At 37.9% G+C, this 25372-nt stretch overlaps 1 protein-coding gene across 3 annotated transcripts in view; it reads right to left on the reverse strand.

Moving 5' to 3' along the window:
* The window catches only part of FAT1 (FAT atypical cadherin 1), a 120071-nt gene that overhangs the window by 75726 nt on the left and 18973 nt on the right, over window positions 1-25372 (reverse strand). The window lies entirely within an intron of this gene.

A 25372-nucleotide genomic window follows, 5' to 3' on the forward strand; every position in this document is an offset into this window, starting at 1 on the left:
ATTTGGACTGATAATGCTATTAACACAAAACCTTGGGAGATCCCAGTATGTCCATAAAAAAACCTTGTATGTTGGGCTAAGAATTTAAATAGCAATTCAATTATATATCTGTTTTCATTTTAATTTCTAAATTTACTGTACATGTAAGAAAGATTTTTTATTACTTTGTTTTGCTGTGATAACATTAATGTGCAAAGAAAAGTGATAAAATGAGTTTCTTGATATAAAAAGTTAGATTTCTGAAATCACACCACTCTTTAAAATGACTGCACCAATTTGACATGCAATAGTATCTAATAAATCAAAACCCTTGAGTTCTTTTAGAAACATACATACAGTAGATTATAATGTAAATATATAATATAAATATTTAATGTTCCTGCCTGCTTCTGCATTAGTTGCCAAAACTGTGTAGTTACTGCTGACTAAAATACAGGAACAAATGAGATAAGAGTCTGTCAAATTGAGGGCATTTCAGATGCTAAAATGGCTATACAGTCCACTTAGGAAATGACACAGAAAAAATGCTTTCAGTAGTCAAATAAAAATTTTACATTTCCTTTCACCTCAAGTATACAAGATATCATTTATTTTACTGGTGTTGGTAATTATAAAACATAAGGAAAATAGAGTTATGTTTAATGGTTTATTTTGCAGAGAAAAATTCTCTGCAAAAAACAAATTCTAATACTTTTAAAAAAAGAGAATGATACATAATTAAATTTTTAAATGCTTGAGAACACACAAATAAGGTGAATATCCCATATTTTGATAATTTTTTCAAAGGTCAAAATAAAATAAGCCAACCAAGAAGCATCGCCCATGGGCCAAGCAAACCACTAGGCAGTACACTAGCATACCGCACAGTTCAGCATGTACCTCTCTGCCCTCTCACAGCTAAACAGAGAGTAAGTCATGCTGTAAAACTATCTCTCCAGGTAAAAGACATGCTACTGGCTGTTACCATCACCCAATCCTTCAAAAGCAGTAACTTGCCATGAGTGTTATTTTGTGAGAAGCTACTTGTGATTGGGAACACAGCAAACTCAAGAGAAATGGTAATGATGATGGTGATAATATTATACAACAGCAAATACATATATTTTACAGAGCTCATGATATACCAGCTACTATTTTAAGTATATCTCAAATCTTTTAATCTTTACAGAAACTCTAAGAAGTAGGTAATAAGATCATCCTTATTTCAAATGAGGAAACCATGTCAACACCTGCCCAAAGCCACACAGTTAGTTCATTACTGGTGGAACAGGGAGAAAAGCATGAGAGCAACTGAGCACAGCCTGCTGTTTCCAGAGGAAGTCCAGCTTCAACAGAGGGTAAAAATGGAGTGATCAGATGGGAAAAATTGGCTTTGTTGTTTTCCCAGCACTTGGAGATCTGGGTAAAGGATTTGATGCTACAAAAGCCTTGCTGTTCTGTGCCATTAAAACATGAAGCACGTGCCACAGCATCAGGACAAAAAGGGGACTTGGTTAATTTACATATCACACAGCATTAAAAAACAGGTCTGTTAATTACAAGGAACAATGTCAACAATATACAAATTGACCCAAATATAATCTTTATAAAACTGTATGGAGTACAATCTTGGTTTTCTTTAGTTCTGTTCCAAAATTAAAAACCACACAAACACACAATTATATGCCTGGAAAAAAAAAAAAAGTCTAGAATAAACAAAGTGATGGAGGGACAATAAAGAAAATCAGCCCAATGAACTAAAATATTTTTAACTGTAAATTTCTATAACCATGAATTTTAAGTCATATTTAAAATGCATACAATAAAAAGCCAAATGAAACTTAAGTACCAATAGTCCTTTAAAAGTTTTGCTAGTATAATCTTCTTGCTTTATCTCTCCTTTATATCTTAGATACACATAATTTCATCTGTTTCATTTAATCTGAGTTAATGGATAAAACGGATATTCTGACAGCTTCAACAATTTAATATTCAAAGGTATTTATATATGAAACTACTTACAGTGCCAGACCAAAGTACACCTTTATGAAATAAATTACATTACAATTAGAACCAAAAAACAAACAAAAAAAAACAAGAAAAACTGCTTACAAAAAGGTTTTAGGTCTAGAAAATTCTATAATTATATTGTATAGAGTTAGGTCATAACTTAACAATTAAAGGGAAAGCTTCTTATGTAGTAACTGTCAATCTGTTTTTTCATTATTTAGATTGCCTATTTAAATCACTTTAATTAAAATGTATATCAACTCTTTCAATTAAAATTGTTGCAATAACTTTAAAATCAGCTGAGGAAGCTTTCTGACTTGCAAACTTACTAAAACATATTAAGTTCATAATCAGATTGTAAGCATCATGTTTCAAGTCCAGGGATTTCTTCAGCTTCGCAAACAGTCATTCCCACGGCAAGCTCTGCTAAACCATGTTTTTATGCTTTGTGGAGAATGATTCCAAGTTCTGATTTCCATGTCAGAATCATTAATATTGTTAATGAGGGCTTTCCTGGATAAGCTCTCTTAAAAAGGATCACCCATGGGTATCAAAAGTATCATTGGAACACATATTAAGTGGATAAAACTATGTACACCAGACAGCCTTTGGAGGCATTAAAATCCAAAGGACACATTTCACATACCAATGGCAATGCTTCTAGCAGTTTGTTTCATATTTTAAAAGCTATTCAATTTCAACTTACACCTCCTTATATTTACTGGAGGCATACTCAGTGTGTGCTTTATGTAGGCCATTGTGTTGAACCCTCACAGTTACTGTGTGAGCTCAGTGGTCTCTCCTCACTTTCCATATGCGATGCAGGGGGTTAGAGCCGAAAAGCCACTGGTCTAAGGTCATTTACTCATCACCATCATAGTAACAGATTAATCAATGAATTAATGAATTTCCTTACCACTTAGCCATCTAAGCACTCACATTTACTACTTGTGTAAGCCTCAAAAGTTAAGTGATGTGCCTTAAGTTACACAGCTAGTTGCAGGAGAGAAGCGAGAATCCAAAACCTGGCCGACTAGTCCACAGCTGAAACTCATAACCACCAGGGTGTTCCCTTCTGCTTTTCCTGTTCTTATGGGGTGGCAGAGCTGTGATTCAACAGGCACATCTAACTCTCAAGCCCTGGCTCTTTCCTTATAAGCCTGGGTAGATGATTTTCACAAATCTATCACTACCGATCGGAAAAAAAAAAATCAACACATCAAGAAAATCGACCAGCACTTGCCCATTGTGGGAGGAATTACATGAATTAAAGTATAAACCCAACTAAATGTGGGCCAAACAGATCTCTATACAAAGTTCAAGAACCCCATGTGACTGGATTTTTATCCAAGTTTAGGATAAAAAAGGAAAAAGGATATAAAAAAATCCACACTGTTCTATAGTCAGGAAGTAGGTATATTTATCATATCATCTTGTTACATAAAAATGAGACTAAATTTATATTAAATGAAGCATAACAGTCATAAGGGATTATATAATACTGAATATCCCTGTAAAATATTGAGTGGTAGATTCTGAGTTCTAACTCTTAAAATTCAATTGTAGAAGTTTGTATCAGATAAAAACTGATATTAAGGAAAACCCCCTTTTGGAAAAGAAATCTTAGTGACTTTTTAGTCCCCAATACTTAAATAACAGATTTTTAAAAAACTGTATCCTATAATATCTGCTTCATCAAAAAGGATTTAATGATGTTTATAGTGGCTTGGATCTTGCTAGAAATTAATCTGGAACCTGGTATTATTGATTTATACCTTCTTTCATTCATTCAACAAACATATGGTTCCTACTATTTGCCAGGCCTGGTACTAAGTGCTAAAGAAACCAAGAAGAATAAAACAAGGTATTACAGGAAAGATAAATAAAATAGTAACTTATTCCCTCACATTGCCTTTTTGAGAAGGGCAACACAGTATCTGAACGACTAGTTTCTTGAATACTTATTTTCCATTATTTTATCTCTTGCACAAATGTCAAATAAGTCCTTTTTTAGGGTATGAGTCCCTGACTGAATTTCAGGATGCAACATATAATTATGTGATTTTTGAAAATAAATTATAAGATTAATTTCATTTTGTGAGAAAAGATAGGGAGAAGATGTATATACACACTAAAAATGGTGGATTATAGGGATAAGTGAATTTTTTCTCTGTGTTCACATTTTCTAATTTTTCTACAAAGAAGTATGTGTGTCGCATAAAAATAATTCCTTAAGCCCACATGTATAAAGGATTAATCCAAAGTGTATCAGCAGAACTTGAGAAATTTCAGAAATGTAAAAGCAACCTTTAAAAGTGACTTCTAGGTTTCCATAAGCAGAGTAACAACTGCCTGAAACACTTGTATAGAAAGTGTGCTCCAGCATGGAGAAGACAAGGCACTATTCAAAGATTCAAATGTCAGTTGAAAGGACTACGCCTCATGCCAAACTCCTTAACGCTCTCCCTTGCTAAAGAAGGAATGGAATGAGATTCCTCTGCTACAGTCAAGTATGACATTGGTTACTGTATAAACACAGCTCTTTCCAAAAGAGACAGTTGTCTCCAGAGTCCTAGAAGGCATCGGGCTGGGAGAAGAGCAAGTTTTCCTTTTTCTAAGGTCTATTTAGGCGTCTAGAAAACAGATTCTAAACACAGAAAAGTGCAACTATTTATTTTTCTTAAAATAAAACCTAAGACCCACATGCAATTTAGCTATGCAAAAGGAAGGTGTGTTTTACGTGAAATGAATACCAGTTGAAGCAAATAAAAATCCCTGTATAAACACTCCCATCCAGCCCCCTGCCCCATTCCTAGCTACTCCCAAGCAGCATTTTTCTTTACTTTTGATCAAATGAATGAAGCAAATCTGTTTCTCTATTAAATTCTTAGTGTTCTTGTTAATTGTCCCAATCCTGCATTTTAATAAATGTGTAACTTATGGTGACTTATTATTGTCAATGCCTCAGTTTCCTCATGTATAAAATGGGAAGGATAGATGTGTTTCAAGGATTAAGTGATCAGTGTTTAAAAGTAAAGGTAATTACTACTACTAAGTCTATTTTGATGCTTGAGAAGCTAAAGCAAAGCCAAGATTCAGAAAGATTCTTAAAGGGGTATGACACCTTAATTTCTAAACTTGTACTTTACAAGGATGCTACTATTACTCTAGAGAAAACTGGCTAACAGAAACCACATTATGATGAAATAAGTGTTTCAAGCAGAACTATTAGAATCACTTAAAAACCAGGTGAGTGACTAAACCACACTGTGCGCTCTGAATGGAATGCTTCAGAGCAAAAGAAACAGACCACTGTGCCCACCCTTTCCACAGAGACACATAAACAAGCTGTTTCAACTGACAGTATAAAAAAATATGTTAAATGTGCACAGCACGCATCCAGACTGCTAAAGTGGTCACTGAGATCTGTTATAAACTCTTGTCCAAAACCCCAGTGAAGTACAGAGCTACTTTTAGGACACACTATAAACCCTTATTTCGAAAAAGACATGATAATCAAAACTAGGAAAAAATCAAATTAGAAATCTCTGGAGTAAAGACAGACTATTATGTCCATCTCTGCCCCAGATATTATCGCCTTCCCCATTTATATGCATCAAATTTTGATCCAGTTTCATCAAATTTCGAGAAGTTATTAAAGATTTACAAGTTAAAACTAACCAAGTTCAATCGAAGTCATTCCTAGAATATACCATGATTACTAAAAGAAATTTAAAGACTAAACTGTATACCTCTATTATAGTTAATCCCTTTGTCACCGAAGGTACAAAATTATTAGCACCATATGGAAATAAGGGACATTAGCGATTTCCTTATCTTAGACCTGGGTACAAGAAGATGAAGTATATATCCCTGAAGATTCTTTTCAAAATATCATTACTATACCTTCTAAACTGCTAACAATTGTAACTGTCTCTAATTCAAGACTTTTTATAATGTACAAGCACAAAGAAAAACTTTTCTGAAATTAAAAACTCGCTTCTCAGAGAAAACAACTTACTTTTAATGATTTTTTAAAAAGTAGTTAAAACAGCAATTTTATTTCAAGGGTTGATATCCAAGAGAAAGTCTATTACCAAAGAAGAAAATTGGCTTGGCAAACCATCAAAGCCAAAAGGAGCATTTACCTTCTTTTTCTCCTTGTCACCAGTGATCACCACCTATGACAGAGGTCCCCAAGGAACCAGGTGTAAAGCTAGGACTGGGATAAAAATTCACAGTGGGACTTTCAGGAGAGCAGGGCAGTCAGCAGTAGGAAAGAAGGAGCATCTGCACAAGACTGGGAGTGCAGGGAAGCTAGACCTCTCTGTGGGTAAGACAGGACTGTGCCCTTCCCTGGGCTAGACTGCTCTGCATCCCCACCAGTCACCTCCAGTCACCAACCACCAGCTTCCAGGAGACCTGGCCCCTGCTCTCTAACCCCCACATCGCAGTCCTCCAGTCACACAAGCTTGTTTGTATTTCGGGGCTGCTATTCCCTCTGATCAAAAGTGGTCTTCAGATGGCTGGTTCTCCATTCCTGTCGTTCAAGTCCCGCTCTTGTCTCCTCCTTAGAAGTCCTTCCCTGTTCACTCCATCTAAAGAAGACCGTCTACACCCTGCTGAAAACCACCATCACACTGCGCTGTTTATTTTCCCCACAGCACCGCTAAGCTGAAAGCATGTTTATCTTCTTATCGATTGACTTGTTTATCCACTGTCTTCTCTCTCAAAATGACAACTCCAGAAGACCACAGTGCTGTGTATCTTGTACAATGCAGAATCCACAGCACCAGGAATGGGTTCCAGTAGGTAGGGGACTGTCAATAAATGGTGTATATCAACAATTAGTGAATCAGAGAAGGAAAGAAGGAAGAAACTCGCCACGGAGGCCTTTTTTCATCCTCTGAATGGTGCCTCAGTGAAATTCTCCCAAATATTCACCTTTGACGGACATGGATGATTTCTCCAAAGTCCTCATCCTTCAGGGACCTACGCAGGATTTGGGAGCACTAATGTATGTTCTACTCCCTTCCCCTGCCCCACATTCTCATTTCCCCACAATCTCCTCAAAGCATTCTTTCTAGGATGGTCCAAGCACCTGGTTCTTCTCCCTAAGGTCAAAGATCCATCCAGGATTAGCAGGGCTTACTGTTCAGTTTTCATTCTCCCTACTCATCTTCTGGAGTTATGAATCCTTTTAGGGGTCAGAGATCCCTCTGAAAATCTGAAAATGGTTCAACTGCCACAGGGACTTCCAAAATCTTCAAGGAAAATTAAAAAAATAAAATCACAAGATAGTGCATATTAAGCTTAATAAAACCGAGTTTTCCAGTTGTTTTCAAGAGTTATAGCACAATAAAATTACTACTTTACTAATTCCACTGAGCCAACACATATGATTATGTGACTCACGCAAATAACTGAACATGCAAATTAACAGTTGGGATAGAACTTTATTTTAGATAGATGCTCACCTACTCAAGAAAATAAGCTAGAACTTCTGATGTTTATATTTAAGAATATTAAATCTATAAGAAATTCTTTATTGCAGAGGAGCCTCACCACCAACCCACTCAATCAGGTCACTATGAACTATGTATTTGATGGTAATAAGCTACATTATCTTTTTTGAAAAAATAAACTTCTGAAAGACTCTTTAAATTACACATTTTTTAAAAAAAGATCTAGACTGAATCTCCCTTGCAGATGTACTATATCCAATCCCAGACTGACGTTCCATTGCACAGAGCAGGTAGTGCTTCTGTGCTTGACACCATGAAATGAGTGCTTTCAGAAGGCCAGGCCTGTGGCTGTGAAAGTGAGAAAAAGTACTTTTGCAAATTTCCTGTTGGCTCCCATACAAGACTCAGGACCTACTGGGAACTGTGCTTCCCACCTAGAAGAATGTGCCTGCCTTCCACACCTGAACATTTCAAGGCACAGAAAGTGGAACTGACATTTGGCCCACTTTCAACAAAATGAAATCACTAAGAAACTTCTTTACGAAACTTTAAATAATTACCAACCATTTTCCAAAGCAATCAACACTCTTTCACAAGTGAATGACCACAGGTTTAATCATTAACTCTGGGGGGGCAACTGGAAAAATAAAAAAAACACAGGTCCCTTTACCCTCCTAGTATTAACAGCAGCACAGTGAAGCGCTTTCAGACAAATAATTTGTATACAGTAATAAAACTAAACAAAAACTTAACAAAGTAAACAAAAAAGGTAACCTTTGGATAGAGTACCATACTAAATAAAAGAGGTGCGGTTTTCATTTACTATTCTGAGTTCAGTTTTGACTAAATGAAAATGTCAATCTCTTGTTATTTTTGGCAACTTCTTTTATGTCCAAAGTCAAGTTATGAATTTCAGGAATTCAGCAGCCAGCCCCATTTGTACATGAAATACTGTATCTAAGAGGATGAAAGTCAACCAGTGTCCTAATCCCTTGGGCAAGAAAGGTAAGTATAGAGCCGGAGTCTCAAAGCCAGAAATGACGGAAAAGTCACCGAGAAGCACATTCCTGTCTTATCTGGCTTGACTTTGATTCACCTCACCTTACTTTCATCACAGGAAGGGCAGTCCAAGGGCATTACCCTCAGATCAAACAAAGCATTCCAAACAGGCAGAGGCAGACACATGAACTTTTCTCACAGGGAAAGGAAGAACAAGCTGACATTTCATGAATGAATAAGCTGTAATGAAGCATTTCGGTCTGTGTCCTTAAATAAAATTCAAAGAGCTGCTAGAATACGGGGCTGCAAATAGACAGCATTAACCACCGCAAGAGAGGGAGTTAACCATGAGGCCAAACGTCCCTATTTTTTAGTAAAAACATGAGATACATGAAGGCCTACAATTTCCTTTTTCAAAGCAAAAAAATCTTCATTAAGATTTTCTTAAAATTACAGCAGATTTTGCAATCAGCAAACAGTGGCCTGGGATTGCTTTAGTGCCTTTAGCTATTCCTTAGGTAAGAATTATTCAGTCAACATTTTTTTTTTACTCCAGTTTACTTTTCATTTACTTTTCATTCACTTCAGGGCTTTCTTTCTTTACCTGTCGGAGGCATTTAGCTAGTAACTTTCAAGCCAGTAACATTAGCCTGTATAAGACTTTCTATACCTGGGATTCTGAGATTGTAACAGAAATCTGCTTTCCATAAAGCCAACACACATATGGTTACTCAAAAAGCAGTGGAGACTTCTTGTTAACTTTTACCACAGACTATTTTATTTCCATCAAATTAGGTAAGAAGCACTATTCTCTCTAATAAAAAAAGAAAACACTGGCAGACCCTGAATTCTCTGGTCCACTCGGTAGATCTCTTGGTAGCTTATCCAAGTTTTGCTTCTGTATTTGTAGTTAAGAGTCCATTTTGAAGCACCCAGGCTGTGGGAATCTGTTGTAAGGAAATCTACTTCCCCTAGTGAAACAGTCAGATTGTAATATTACAAAAAAACTTAAGTAAATTAATCAACCTCAGATCCCAAATTCTTTGACTCTGAGACTCACTTAACGACAATCCCTGAAGCCAGAATTCAAATCTGTACAGGAAGTAATAAGCGTTGAGAAATAAAGCCCCAAAGAACTGTAATCAACCAACTGTTCCATTAAAACAGACAGCTAGTGTCTGGTTTAGAAAAATAATGGAATTTTTACTTCCAGGTGATTAAAGATGCATCCATTCAGCACTGTCGCCTTCAGAATGAGGCCCCCACGCTGCTGCGTAAGGCACAAAGTCTGTGCACCATAATTAACTGTGAATTTTCCTCTCTACCCAAATTCTGAAAACACCATGTAGCGATTTTTTTCCTGCATACTTCCTCCCATCTTTATCATTTATTGATAAATTAGACTCTAAAATGCACTTTTTATGAGTTACTGCAATTATAAGTATATAATAGGAAGCTAGCAAAAAATAAAATATTTGTGAATTTCCAAATGAGTGTTCTTTTTTCCTAGGGCTCAAGAAAATCACCTCAGCATATTTAAATCAATGTATTAACCTTGTAATATCTGGGTCTAATCTGTTTAAATGCAGCACTCTGCCTTGATTACAAATCTAATTTTAATATTTAATTCTTAGACCTACTGCCTAAGTTATTATCTTAAAACTTTATCACTTTGGTTTTTTAAAAAACTATTCTTCACACAATTCTCTTTGAATAGAAACCTGTGTCTTTTATCAGCGTCACAGTCTCTCCCAGGTACTTAATCTGAGTTAATTCCTGTCAAAGAATTGCCTATTGCCTGATAACAGATCTTGGATGATCTGTTCTCAAATCATCCCATGAATAAGATCATTTGCTTTAATTCAATCACTATGCTGCTGAGTATATATAAACTATGGGTGTGGAATAGTGAATTAATTTACAAGGACCACTTACGGAAGGAAGAACTCGTATTCTTGCTTTTAATAGTAAAATCACATTTTTTTATTTGAAAAGCCTCACGGCAGCTAACATTAGACTAAACATATGCTTCTTTACAGTAAACAGTATCTAACCAAGTGAAATAAAAAGTAAACTCCCATTTTAGAGTTATTTTTTCCCACAGAACCTCTATCTAGCACATAGGAGACATACATTAAAAAAAAAAAGAAGAAGCATTAAGATGCCACTGGGGACAAAGCTCTAAAAAAGCTAAATTAAAGACTACAGTCTCAAAAAGTTGGTTGATAAAAATTAGAATTTTCAAACTCATAACCAGAAGTACAGTCACAAGATTAACAAGCACCATTTCAATTATCACAGTTCCCTGAATGAAGTTTTTTCACTAACAATACTGGCACCTTTTTGGGTTTTGTTTTTAAATCTAGATAGTCAGTGGCAGCAAGAGAGATGAATTCCCTTAAACTGCCGATGACGCTTTTGTTTCTGGATAAAAATGTTTGTTTCTTATCAAAAAGCATCTAAAATTTTTATTTCCTTTGACCTAGGAATTCCACTTCCTGGAATTTATGCTAAGGCAACAAAGAAACAGTATACATACAAGGAAATAATTTGTGTTCAAAAGCTGAGTACTGTTATACATATTACAATTAACCTCTGTGATGGCATACTATATTACCAAGAATCATGTTCTCTAAGAATATTTAAAAATCACAAAAGGCCATAAATATGTATATTGAAAGGAAGTCAAAAGCAATATGTACAGTATACACTTATTTTTTTAAAAAAATCTAGCACTTGGAGTTGTACAGAGAGTGTGTGTGTGTGTACAAGTTAGGAAAAAATTTCAGTGGTGCTCTAGGCAGTAGAACTTTAAGAAGTTTTTTTCCTTCTTTATAATAGCCTACATTTTCCCAGAGCTCTACAATAGTTATACACTGCTTTTTTTAATTGGAAAATAAAGCTCATTTTAAAAATGCAAGTAGTTTCCTGCGAACTTTGACCAAATGCTATGGAGAGTCAACTCTTCAAAGAAAAGAATCAATGTTATGTAATCATTTTCAAACTCCCCTTTCAAGACCTTAAAAGGGGACTTCTAAAGTTAACAGAAGCCCCAAGCAGGAAATAAATTTGCAAATGAACGGATGCACCCCCAGAGACGGGGCAAGATGCACCTTCAGTGGCTTTGGCAACAATTTCCTTTCATTATTCCTTCGTTCCCAAGTGCTTTTCAATCCAAGGAGAAGCCTGAAGAAGTTAATAGGTCCTTAATAAGGACTCTGCTCCCTGAACTGATTCCTGTTCATAAGGTAATCTGGAGACCCCATGTGGCCCTTTCACACGGGCTTTAGCAAATTCCCTGCAGTGAGGTGGCCCCAGGGCAACTCTGTTTTCCACAGACCAGGCTGTGACCCAATCAATAGGGCTCGGAGCAAGACAATCCCTACATTCTACAAGTCCTGAAGGGGGGCGGGAGGAGAGTCCAAGCTTCATTGAGGAATGCTATTTACCTGTCACAGTGATGGTTCACCCGGCAGGGGTTAAAAAAAAAAAACAAAAACCACTCCAGCTGCTTCAGGAGATTCCCAGCCAGCAGCCAGTACAAAATAAACATATTTACTTAAGCTTCATTCACAACTTTTGATGTGAAATTGTTGAAGCCCCAAAGGAAAGAGGTAGATCTGTGACATACCAGGGCAGCAGTGGCAGCAGGTATAGAATAGCAGGTTTTAACGGCTTGTCTGCTCAAATGCCATGAAGAGTGTCATTACTAGAATATGACAGTAAAAAGTCATCTCAGTGTGCACAACCCAAAGTTTACACAGAAAATCCCATAATCTGAAAGTGTGAACTTCTTAACTCTGAAAAGAATTAAAACCGAAGCAACACAAGAGCAAGTTTACAGAACTACTTTTCACCATTGCCCTTAGTGCCAAAGAGAAGTATGAAAAATATAGGTTTTGAATTACAAAGGTTACAGCTTCGCAAAACCCATAGGAACCTGTCTGTTAAATACTACAGGTTTCACTTCACTTGGAAATGAGACCTGGTCTGATCACATCTTTTGGAAAATCACTCTGCAAAATACCGTCTTACGACATCATATACATTCACATAAGAAAGATTTAGGCATCAAAGGTCAAATCAAACTCGAATTATGCTACCAACCCCAAATATGCACCCAAAAAGCAATGTGAACGGGACTAGTTTAATAAGAGATGTTTATCATGAAGAAAAAAGGACACATGACTCACTCAGAATTTTACAAAAGCTATCATGAGACAATTTTTAATTGAAAACAAAGTTCTAATTTGAAATAAACTGTTAGATTGTTTTCCTACATCCATTAACACAAAGCAAGAGACAGCCCAAGTCAAATGATTGCAAAATGAGTTTCCGACCAGCTTTGACACTAGCCTAACATCACGAGAACTGCCTCACTGTAATATTTTTACATGCCAGGATCTAGGCCATCAGCATCTTGGACAAAAAAAATTTCTGCAACACCAGCATAATGGGTTTTCAACATCCTCACTGAATACCATCCCAAGAGAGTATCTGCTCCCATACAACAACAAACTCATCCTGCAGAACTACTTAACCCTTCCCACCACCCCTTTCCAACAAGGGTGCACCAACCAATCACCAAGGAATAGACATGGAGCCATCACCTCACTGGGTGACTGGGCCTTGCTTTGAATTGACATATATTCTTTCTTTTTTTTTAGCTCTTTATTGGAATATAATTGCTTTACACTCTTGTACCAGCTTTTGAGGTACACCAAAGTGAATCAGCTGTATTTATACATATATCCCCATATCTCCTCCCTCCTGCGACTCCCTCCCACCCTCCCTGTCCTGGCCCTCTAAGGCATCACCCATCATCAAGTTGATCTCCCTTTGTTATACAGCAGCTTCCCACTAGCTATCTATCTTACAGTTGGTAGTGTATATATGTCTATGCTACTCTCTTCACTTCGTCCCAGCTTCCCCTTCGCACCCCACTCCCCAACCCCGTGTCCTCCAGTCCATTCTCTGCATCTGCATCCTTATTCTTGCCCTGTCACTGGGTTCATCTGTATGCTAACTCATATACATGGAATCTAAAAAAACAAAAAAAAACAAAAAAAAAAAATGGTACTGATGACGCATATTCTTTAAAGTAGTTGAACTCTACACAAATCTCTCAAACTGTGCTGCTGTGACGGGCACTGGAAGTGGGGCCAGTCCACATGGAGATGTGTTGTAAGTGCAAAATACACATCAATTCAAGACTTCATGTGAACACAAAATGTAAGAGGTCTCATTAACACTCTTTTATGTTGATTACATGCTGAAATATACGTTAGATTAAGTAAAATGTATTATTAAAATCAATTTCACTAATTTAATTTGTGTATGTGTGGCAGGAACAATGCAAAGTCCCCGCCCTCATACAGCTCCTATGGTGGGAAGTAAAATGACAAAAGTAGATTTTAATATGCTAGAATAATTCTTAATATACACTCTATGTAAAACACATTATTTAAAAATTCATGGACCTTAAATTATAAAACTTTATATTCTGTAAATGCGATACTTAGTTTGACTTCTTTCTAAAACCAACGACACTGAGCTAATTAAAACCAAACATGGATATTATCCATGTTCATGCTTTCCTAATCAGCTTTCATCTTCTATATGAAGTCATCACTCTACTAAAAAAAATACTTTAAAAAGACTGTTTAGATCTACCCTTTAAAAATAACGGATTTCCATTCTGATGCCTCAACCAGTGAATTAAGCTGGTTTTTACATAGCAAACTCATCTTTTTTTCATTTAAAAATGTAAACACCTTCAGCTGAGGAACAAATCAAAAGAAGAACAACATCATGTGACAAACATTTATTGGCTTTATTAAAAGATGGCCATCACTGAACAAGTATTTACTGACTACCAGCTGTGTGCCAAGCAGCTTTAAGACTAAACAGGTAAGTAAAACAGGTAAGTTAATAAAGAGCTAAAAGCTGGGAGTTCCCTAGTGGTCTAGTGGTTAGGATTTGGTGCTTTCACTGCCTTGCCATGGCCTGGGTTCAATCCCTAGTCTGGGAACTAGCCATGGGAGATGCAGCCAAGACAAAAAAAAGAAAAAGAAAAGAAAAAAAAGAGCAAAAAGCAAATGGATCTTAGAAAATCTTTTAACTAAGAACTTATGGCCGAAATGCTTTAAAATACTTTAAAAGTTAATTCAAATTTAAAGTCCTTTTCCAAAAACTATTTTCAACAAAATGTCTTCAACTTGTGATAAAGAAAACATATTACTTCATGAACGATTCCAAAATCACTGTTCACAAAAACTGACACAACATACTGACTGGAAGTGATACGAATCTCAATATCTGTAAATCACAGATGAGAAAACGTTGCCACATACACATTTATTTCATCTTTCACTGCAAAGTTATTTAATGCTCTTTTTTACAATAAACAGTAGCCTTAAAAATAGGCATTATTCACCAAATCTTTTCTTTCGTACTGAATAGGGGACTATCTGCAAAACTAACACAGGTTACTAAATCCCAAATGCTCTGATTTTTAAGACCATTTAAATAAAAATCCAGTCTGTCAAGAAAGGTAAATTCAAAACTAGAAGTCTGCACTTTCTCACATTATTTTACCTTAATAAAGGCATACTAGTAGTTTAAGCTATGGAGGATTTCCATGGTAAGCTAGCAATACTAAAGATCAAATCCTGGCCTAGAGGGCTGCTTACCTTAAAGCTGGACATATTATTATTTTATTATAATCATTTATCTTGCACACCTTAATGGGGAGACAGGGCTATCTGAAGATACAGGTTTGTAAAGAACTACAGGTTATTACTTCACTTGGAAATAGCCTTGGATGATGGATTCTCTTGAATCATTTTATGCACAGGGACAAATATATAGAAAAGTGATTTCTATTTGTCCATTGTAAAGGTTTACCTACTTCATTTATAAAGCAGAAATAAAAGCCACTGTATAAGCACATATTAGACTAAGTGCCATATAATGTATGCAGAAATACTTACCGGCTATAGAGCATTATATACATGCCTGTCATTACCGCTGTCACCACTGTTATCACTGATCTCCTTGCATCTCTGGTCCTCCCTTATGAGAACTTGTGAGGACTGGCTGCCCAGAAACCTCTAGAAGAGAGGGACTTAAAAGCAGGGGTCCAAGGGCATTGAGGGTCCATGAATAGAGTTAGCATTTCATGAGCCCCTGGGTATTGTAAGCAAATTGCTGAATCTCTGAGAGCTTTCAACAGATTCTCAAAAGCTTTTGTGGTTATGAAAACATGAAGACCCACTGTTTTGAACATCTGGATACAGGTACCCGGGAGGGCAGCAGGAGAAAGGCCTCACACCACTTTCAAGGCTACCATTATCATATGCTACTATCAGTCTGTTTGTGGAACAAAGGCTATGCACTGCTATGTTAGCCACCATGCTTAGGAGTGGACAGAAAAATGAGTAAGACTGTTTTCTGTCCTTGAGTTCTGGGAGGCATACACCAAAAAGACCAATAAACAAAAAAAAAAACAACCCTGAGTCAGACATGTACAGAACAGGGAACAAACAGAAGCAGACTAACGACTTGGCCTCAAGAAAGGCTTCTCAGGAGAGGCAGCAGCAGCTTATTAGGCCAACCTAACAAATATTTACTGAGTGCCTGTTACATGAACCCAGTAGTAAAACATTTAGAATATACCCACACAAGCAGCTGACAACTGAGGACTGTAAATAAACAATTACACTAGAATGATACTTACAATAATGTGGAAAAAAAAAAAAACAAACACACACAGCATACAACAAAAGAATCAGCTCCATATGAAAAAGAAAGCTTGTCAAGAAAGATTTATTAAGCAGAGTTGGAGAAAATAAGAGCCAGTCAAGGGGTCAGTGTGTTACCCAAAGGCAAGAAGATAGGAAATAATGGGGCCCAGAGGGGTGAGAGGCTGATGGGGAAGGGACTGGCCCCATCTGGCTAAAGGACAAGGATGAACAGGAGCTGGTGAGGAAGCACAGGCAAAGGACCCTGGAGGAGGGAGGCAAGCTTACCAGCGAACCGCAGGCTATGCTGAAGAGCTCGGACTTCATGTAATAGGGACACTAAAGGCTTTAAGGAGAACTCCATGAGGGATGGAACGCCTCTGCTCAAGAACCATCTCTGTATCACCAGAGTACCCTCAATGTGTCACACCTTAAACACATCAATTTCTTTGACACTAATCTAAAAATATATATGTATATAATTATTTCAAAATTCAATGAACAGAGTATATTACCATCTATTTCTACTCGTGAATTATTGTGATGATCTAATGAGACAATAAAATAGAGCTTAAAATAGGCCTAGTACACAGTAAGCACTCAATAAATGTGAATTACAGTTACATACTGATGGTGATTAAGAGGAAGAAAATAAGGTAAGACCATAATATGGCTAAACCAGCACAAATTAGAAAGAAGTCTTAGGAAACTACAGCAATAGTTGGGTAACTTTTATTAAAAAAAAAAAAAAAGGAAAAGGAAAAACCAACTAGGCTAAAATTAAAAAGACCACATTTGGTAGACTTTCCCCAGTATAAAGTAAATAAACACCTCTACAGAATCTCTTTCAACAGGTCAGTTTACTCAGCTACTTGGAGGCCTAGCAATGAAACAGGTTCAATATGATAGCAGATATTCTGAGGGAGATGGCATACTTCAATTGCCAAGGCAGGTTAATTGATAAGACTGGCCCTTGAGGTATATATGTGAATAGTTTCCTCGACTTTTATTGCTGCTGTTAAACTGGATAACTGCCAATTCAACAGGTACAGCCATGTGCGCTTGAATAGCAATCTTTCCAAGCCCATTTATTCCCAGTAACAAAGACATGAAAGACTGTTTCGTGGCACTGTGTCCTGTATGGTGAGAATGCACTATTTACAGCAACATGGTTTGCTTTTTAAAAAACTAAGTGTCATGAAGGTAGCTGCAAAGTAAAGGAGTACACAAAATACAAATTAATAGATAATAAAAACTCGGCAAACCCAGGCTTATGAACTAAAACAATCCGCAAAGTCAAAACAACAGGAACGAAATGGTTAAGGAAAAAATCCAACATGGACAACAACTTAAGTTTTAAGATCTACTCAATTTTCATAATTGGGCAAGGCAGGCACTACAGAAAGAACACACTAGAGGTTAACAGGGAATTAGATCTCTATACACATAGGCTGCTCTCAAGGTATGAACACTCAACTCTTCAACACTCTTAGAACATAAAGATGGTTCCCTGCCAAGAGGGCTGAGAAGGAGAACAGGTTCACTAAGGCTTTCGTGCCACATACCACATGGTGGCGAGGACAATGGCTGAGGCCAAGGCACCAAGGAGAATAACTCAAGGTGACACTGACTACAAGGAACTCCATCAAAGAGGAAGTGCGGGTTAAGCCAGCTTCAGCTACTGTACGCATTAAATTGGTTTTAAAGGTTAGCCAGCAAAGAAGACATGCAGATGGCCAACAAACACATGAAAAGATGCTCAACATCACTAATCATTAGAGAAATGCAAGTCAAAGCCACAATGAGGTATCACCTCACACCAGTCAGAATGGCCATCATCAAAAAATCTAGAGACAATAAATGTTGGAGAGGGTGTGGAGAAAAGGGAACCCTCCTGCACTGTTGCTGGGAATGTAAGTTGGTACAGCCACTATGGAAAAGTTTGGAGGTTCCTTAAAAAATTAAAAGTAGAACTACCATATGATCCAGTAATCCCACTACTGGGCTTATACCCAGAGAAAACCATAATCCAAAAAGAAACATGTACCATAATGTTCATTGCAGCACTATTTACAATAGCCAGGACATGGAAGCAACCTAAATGCTCTTCAACAGATGAATGGATAAAGAAGATGTGGCACATATATACAATGGAATATTACTCAGCCATAAAAAGGAATGAAACTGAGCTATATGTAATGACATGGAAAGACCTAGAGACTGTCATACAGAGTAAAGTAAACCAGAAAGAGAAAAATACCGTATGCTAACTCATATATACGGAATCTAAACAAATGGTACTGATGAACCCAGTGACAGGGCAAGAATAAGGATGCAGATGCAGAGAATGGACTGGAGGACACAGGGTTGGGGGGATGGGGGGGCGATGCCTTAGAGGGCCAGGACAGGGAGGGTGGGAGGGAGTCGCAGGAGGGAGGGGATATGGGGATATATGTATAAATACAGCTGATTCACTTTGGTGTACCTCAAAAGCTGGTACAAGAGTGTAAAGCAATTATATTCCAATAAAGAGCTCAAAAAAAAAAAAAAAAAAAAAGGTCAGCCAGGACCCTAAAACAATGTTTCCCCAAGAAGAGGCTTCAATTAACATCCAGTACAGCTCAAACAGGCAGTATTTTTATTCATGAGAAGGTCATACTTTCACAACTGAAAACACAGGTGAGACACCTGTGCATCTCCACTAGATAGCAAAGCTCACTACTATCTATACACAGCAATGGTACACCCGCTACTAATCACTTCAGGGCAATAATCTTAAATTGTTTAAATGCCACCACTTTGTAATGCTAAAATCCTGTTCTACTAAAAATGCCAAAGAGCAATATGTCATTCTGAGGAAAAAATGAAGGAAGAAGATTCTTAGTGTCAATACTCCTTCAAGACCAAGCCTCAAAGTTAGGATTGAAGCGTCCAGCCCAATCTAGAATCCCACTCAACTAGTAGTTTCTAAATGGGCTCCCTTAGAGCATCTCAAGATCACCCCTGAGTGGCGGTCCAATGCAATGTTTGCATGCACAGGCTCCCCAGTTCTGCCACTAAGAACTCAAGTAGTCTCAGGCAAGTTATTTAACCTGTGAGTGTTTCCTCATCAGTAACACAGGGATAACAGTAACTGCCTAGTAGTTGTGAGGATTAAATAAACTAATACATGTAGAGTGCTTAGAACACACTGGTTGTGACTCTCAATAAGTATCTGTGGTTTATTATTACAATGACACCCCGCATCACTACTGTCATCACTGAAAGCATGCAGCCAGAGAGCATACTTCAAGTTGTCTCCACCCCACGCCCCCCAGGTTCTGGCCTTACACATCATTTAGGTTACATCAGGGCACTGCACACCTTCACCACATGCTGCTTGTAAACAACACAGTACCACCCGGAATCACAGGTCACAGGGCTTTATATCCCGACCCGTCCTCCAACCATGTTCACTCAGTACTTAAAGCATCAACTTATTAAATATCATACAAATAACTGAAGAAAAGCTGATCCTCTGTTTCCTCTTAAAACAAAATGGAATTTCCTTAAGATTTCTAATAAGATCCTATTTTCACCTTAAAGTCCTGCTTCAAAGGAGGATCCTTTCCCCAGTAGAAATTATTACTATGCCCTCCTGCCCTGACTCAGATTCACAGGTTTTTTTACTCCCAAATACAGCAACAGTATATTATCATAACGTAATTTCTGCCACAGCCTGATTTTCAATCTCACTGTTGGCTAGGAAATCAGTTTCTTTTCTCTTCAACTTTCTTCGGAGAACAAAACGAAAGAACAGGATAGCAGCTGCGGCCACTTAAGGGAGGAGATGGCAACACAAAAGCTCTTTCACCAGCAAATTTCTTCACTCCCTAACGGGCCTCCCACGAGTATCTATTTAGGTTCTTGCTGCAAGGAATTCTAGACCCTGCTCCGAAATGGGTAACTGGTCCCACCACACCAGACCACACTTCCAACGGCCGCCCAGCTCTCAGCCACTCGTATGAACTTTTGGTCATGATGCTTGAGCCCATTAATAACCTTCCTCTACGTTCTACTTTCTGTCTTGAGAGAAGTGGCCCTAGGGAAAAACAAAGGTCCCTGGCTGTACGAAGAATATCCTACTTTAAGTTGGGAAAAGGTTTTTTTTAAACTTGAGTGAATAATTAAAATAATAATCAAAATACTCAGAGTTCTGCCAAACCAGACAGAATCCCCAGAAACATTTTCCCTCTCACTGAAGTCAACAATCAGATTAGCCTGGACTGGAATTCCCTCTGTTCCTGCTACACAAACATGTTCCTCCTGTGTCCCCTAAGGCAGGCCAGGAGCCTGTCTCCCAACAGGTGATTCAGGAATGGCGCAATAACGCCCCGCTGTAATGAGAATGTAGCCGGGTTCTCTAAGAAAAATGTAGTCCTTATTCTCCCTCCCATATTTCATGAACAGTGATTTATCTTGTTGCAACAGCTGTACTTCCATATTAATTCATTCCAAGTTTTTTCACCGAAACGTAAATTTCAATCCTGAAACCACGACTGGGATTCTAAGAGTAACACAGCACTAATAAGTTCAGAAATTTGCTCTTATCTTAGTGAAAAACATGGTCTCCCCAAACATATAGAGTCAGAATGGGAAAACACTCTTACTGGGCTACATTACACTAACAGCCAAACTGACCCAAAGTACACCAGACAGAAAGGAAACATACCTAAAAAGCATCCCATTACAATACAGACACAGGTGGAACAGAACTCAACTAAACACCACTTCAATACGTGGTCCTATTAACAACAACAAAAAATCTCTGGCCAAGCATTTTGCTAGTTTTAAAAACTATCCTCAGTTTTAAAAATTAGCAAAAACCCACAATGTTTCATTGGTGCTCAGGTAATAACTAATTTGGATGGTTCCTCATCAGTGAAGAACACGAAGCTGAATTTGTTCCACAAATCTCCAGGAGGAAGCCCCAAGATTCTACTCTGCTCAACCCGGAAGCTTACAACAGAGCAACCAGAAGCATACTGGAAGTGAGAATGGGCTGAACGCTGAGAAGTATGAAGTCAGGAAAATAAAAACCTAAATGTGAAATTACACATGCTTCCAAGATACGTACTCTACTAACATTTCTGTTCAACCTGCTTTACAATCCTCACTGTAGATTTTAAGGAGACAAAAAGGGGAGATTCTTAATTAGAGCACTGGAGATTGGCTAACAAGACCGACTTTCCAAATAATGTTTCACCTAGCACTCAACCCTTCCAACCCTCAAATGGACAAGTAATCATGTGGGCTTGGATCTGTCAGAACGGTTCACTAACACCCAGAAGCCTCTCCAGGAAAAGCATATGACAAAGAAGAGATTATCTGATGAGTCAAGTGACTGTCACCCCACACTGCAAGTACGGTTACCTCCCTGCAAAGCCAATTAGCAAAATATGCACAAAAGCCAGAGCTGACAGGGCTGTTCGTTTGACTACATATTTTAGGTAGTCCATAGAATTTCCATTTCCAAAAAAAACAACTTGTCAGGGGATGTTTCAAATTTAAGCAGATTGTTCTTTTTTTTTTTTAAAGAAAAGGGAGGATCTTAAAAATAGTAAGAACTAAATTCAGATAGCTGAATATGTCCTCTGTTCTACGAGAAGCATACGAATGATACACATAAGTGACAGTGTTGAAATAGGTAAACCACCACAAAAACCTGGTTATACCAACACTACATAGTTTAAAGTTTAGTCAAAGGAGGAGAGGAAAGAGACGAAGAGGAAAAAGCGAGAACTTGGCAGAAACGGGCAAGAAGCAGAGACTGAAGTTCTAGAAAGGTGCTAATGAACCTAAACTGGGCCAGGCCAACGCCAATGCACACCGGAGTTTTCCTACTGTGTCCTATGGGGTGCCCACTAGTGTTCCTGAACTGCCCCTACGATGCTTCATCTGACAGGCACCTCTCCACACTTCCAAGCTGCCTTCAAAATCGATGAGGCAAACCCCAATCAAAACATTAGCATATCTAATTTTAGTATTTCGACTGCACAAACATATTGACTTTTCATGAAGGAATTCTACACTGTGACCCAAAGTGTCTTGCCAGGGATCTCGGTAAAATAACTTGGGCTGATAATTCTACTGCCAAAAAAGAAAATACCTTGCAATGTACCCCATGGCAATGTATACATATTATTACATGACCTTTATTCAATTTCAAAAAGCATCTAAACATAAATCTGCTGTATGCTACCTATTTTCCTCTGTAAAGCAAGGACGACAGAAACAGATGACCTAGAAATTGCCAATTTTTCTCTCACCTTTTAAATCTCCATCTTTATACAAATGCATAACAGTTTATCATACACTTTCCTACCCCACTGCCCATAATCGCGACTCATCCCCTCCCCTCTAAGTTACCAGTGGAAAAGTCTGGCACAGCCATTCAGCTTGAAAACTACTAAAAATGATTTCAGAATACTGCCTCATGCAGTTGGTTGGTCGCCCCCACCCCCGGGGTAGTAAGAATATCCCAGTCTCTTGAATTTATAGACGAAAAGTACTAGTTTCTACATAGGTCTTTAAAAAGCAACAATGAAAATACTCTTTTTACTTGAAAGAAAACCCCCAAAAGGCAGCAATCATATAATTTAAGACATCAAGGAAATGTAAATTAAGATTTTGTTTCTATTTTCTGTCTGAACTTTACAACAGTTCTCTTTATAGGCTTTCAAAGCCCACCTTGGAAAAGAAAAAAAAATAGGGACTTCCTAGGTGGCGTAGTGGTTAAGAATCCACCTGCCAATGTATGGGACACAGGTTCGATCCCTCCTGCAGGAAGATCCCACATGCTGAGGAGCAACTGAGCCTGTGAGCCACAACTATTGAGCCTGTGTGCCACATTTACTGAAGCCCGTGCGCCTAGAGCCCACGCTCCACAACAAGAGAAGCCGCCACAATGAAGAGCCAGCGCACCACAATGATGGGTAGCCCCCACTCACTGCAACTAGAGAAAGACCTGGTGCAGCAACGAAGACGCAATGCAGCCAATAAATAAATTATTTTTTTTTAAAAAAGTAGGAAATATTGTCCTTAAGAAATTCACAAAAACACTTCATAGTTTTAGCTTCAGTTACTAAATTCTGGGTATTTTTCTCTGTTGCCACTGTACCTGAAAACTAATTCATGTCTGAAAGTAAGATAAGAAAAAAGATCCATTCTGCTCTTCAGAGGGTGATTACCAACTGCTGTTGGTGATGCCATTTTCTCTTGAATGAAACCATTATAGGTATTTTAGATGAGTGGCTTGTAATCTACAGATCTATACCACGTGCTAGTGGTATACAATTCACTAGAAAAAGAAAAAGAACCCCCTGAATGAACAAAAACACATTACAAATTGTATAGCCTCTAAAATAACTTATTTCTAGGACAACAATTATATTTTTCAGGTGCTATACACCTATTAGCTATGGGGGTGGGTACTAACTGAAGAACTTACTCGTGGTATTACTGAATAAAAACTTAAAAGTTTAATGTAATAAAAAAATACCCCTTTTATAATGGGCATAGTCATAAAGGAAACATCAGTTAAATTAATAAACAAACTGAATCCCATCTATGGCTGATCGGTGCTGGGATTACCCAGTTTCCATCTATATCCACTAGCATTTTCAGAAGGCAGGACATTCAAAGCAAAAATAATCATGAATTGATTCATTCAATCTTTCACCATTTAATAAGCAGCTTCTACATGCCAGGACAGAAAATACATGAGCCTGTCTTTAAAGCTGGTTTTGGGCTGAACTATGTCCACCAAGATACATGTGTTGAAGCCCTAAATCCCCAATACCTTGAAACATGACTCTACTTGGAGATATGGCCTTAAAAGAGATAAGTTAAAATGAGGTCGTTAGGGGGTGGTCCCCTATGACTGGTATCCTTATAAGAAGAGATGAGGACACAGACATACAGAGGGAAGATCATGTGATGTCACGGGGGAGGATGGCCAACTACAAGCCGAGAGAGGACTCAGAAGAAACCTACTCTGCCAACACCTTGATCTTTGACTTCAAGCCTCCAGAATTGTGAGAAAATCAATTTCTCTTGTTTAAGCCACCCAGTCTGTAGTAGACCTTTGTTATGGCTGCCCCAGTAAACTAATACCACGGTCCATACCCCATCAGGGGAGACTGACATATCTACAAAGTCTGTGAAAAAGCACCTAAATTAGAGATATGCACAAAATGTAAAACAGTAAATACAAACTCTAGCATAAACTGGCTGTCCTGGATGTTCTAATTTTAGGATCTTATTCTAGGGGGAAGAATATCAGAGCACTGCTACCATTTCCAATAGTCATTAAATAGACTAACGTGTTATTTCACTTTATCCCCACAAAAATCTTACAATAATTTTCAGTGTCCCCATCTTAAAGATGGAGAAAGTCAGTTTTAAGAAGATAATCAACTAGTCCAAGACCACCCAATTAACAAGTGAAAGAGCCACGATTCAAAGCCAGGTCCCTTCAATTCGACATTCTATAGCCTATACCTGCCTTTCAAACAAAACCTGGAGAAAGTACTAAGCAGATCACATCAGGAAGTTTTAGAACAGGGTCTTCTCTCTGTGCACAGCCTAATTTGCAGGTGTGCATGAATGTCTGAATAGCATGCTAGGTTCTAAGTCTGCAACCGTGCTAGCTGGAAAAACTCTGGAACGGCCTCTCAAAGTTACAGCAAAACCATAATGATGCTTCTAATAATATACAGAACAAACCTGGAGATTAGTATCAGTGGTAATGATTTTAATTTTTCTAATTTTTTTCCCTACTCACTTTCTGCTAACTCATTAGGTTCCTCTAGTTCCATCCTCATGGCTTACTATTCAAAGATACGTGTAACAGAACAAAAAGCATGGACACTCATTGAGCCCTACTGGAGGCCAATGGGGAATTATGAAGGAGCCAGCACAGGGCATATTTACTTTAGAAAAAATGAGAGGGAGGGCTTCTCTAATAGCACAGTGGTTAAGAATCCTGCCAATGCAGGGGACATGGGTTCGATCCCTGGTCCAGGAAGATCCCACATGCCATGGAGCAACTAAGCCCATGTGCCACAACTACTGAAGCCCACATGCACGCCTACAGTCCATGCTCTGCAAGGAGAAGCCACCACAATGAGAAACCCA

Source organism: Hippopotamus amphibius, chromosome 10 (assembly GCF_030028045.1).
Source record: "Hippopotamus amphibius kiboko isolate mHipAmp2 chromosome 10, mHipAmp2.hap2, whole genome shotgun sequence".
Taxonomy (NCBI): domain Eukaryota; kingdom Metazoa; phylum Chordata; class Mammalia; order Artiodactyla; family Hippopotamidae; genus Hippopotamus; species Hippopotamus amphibius.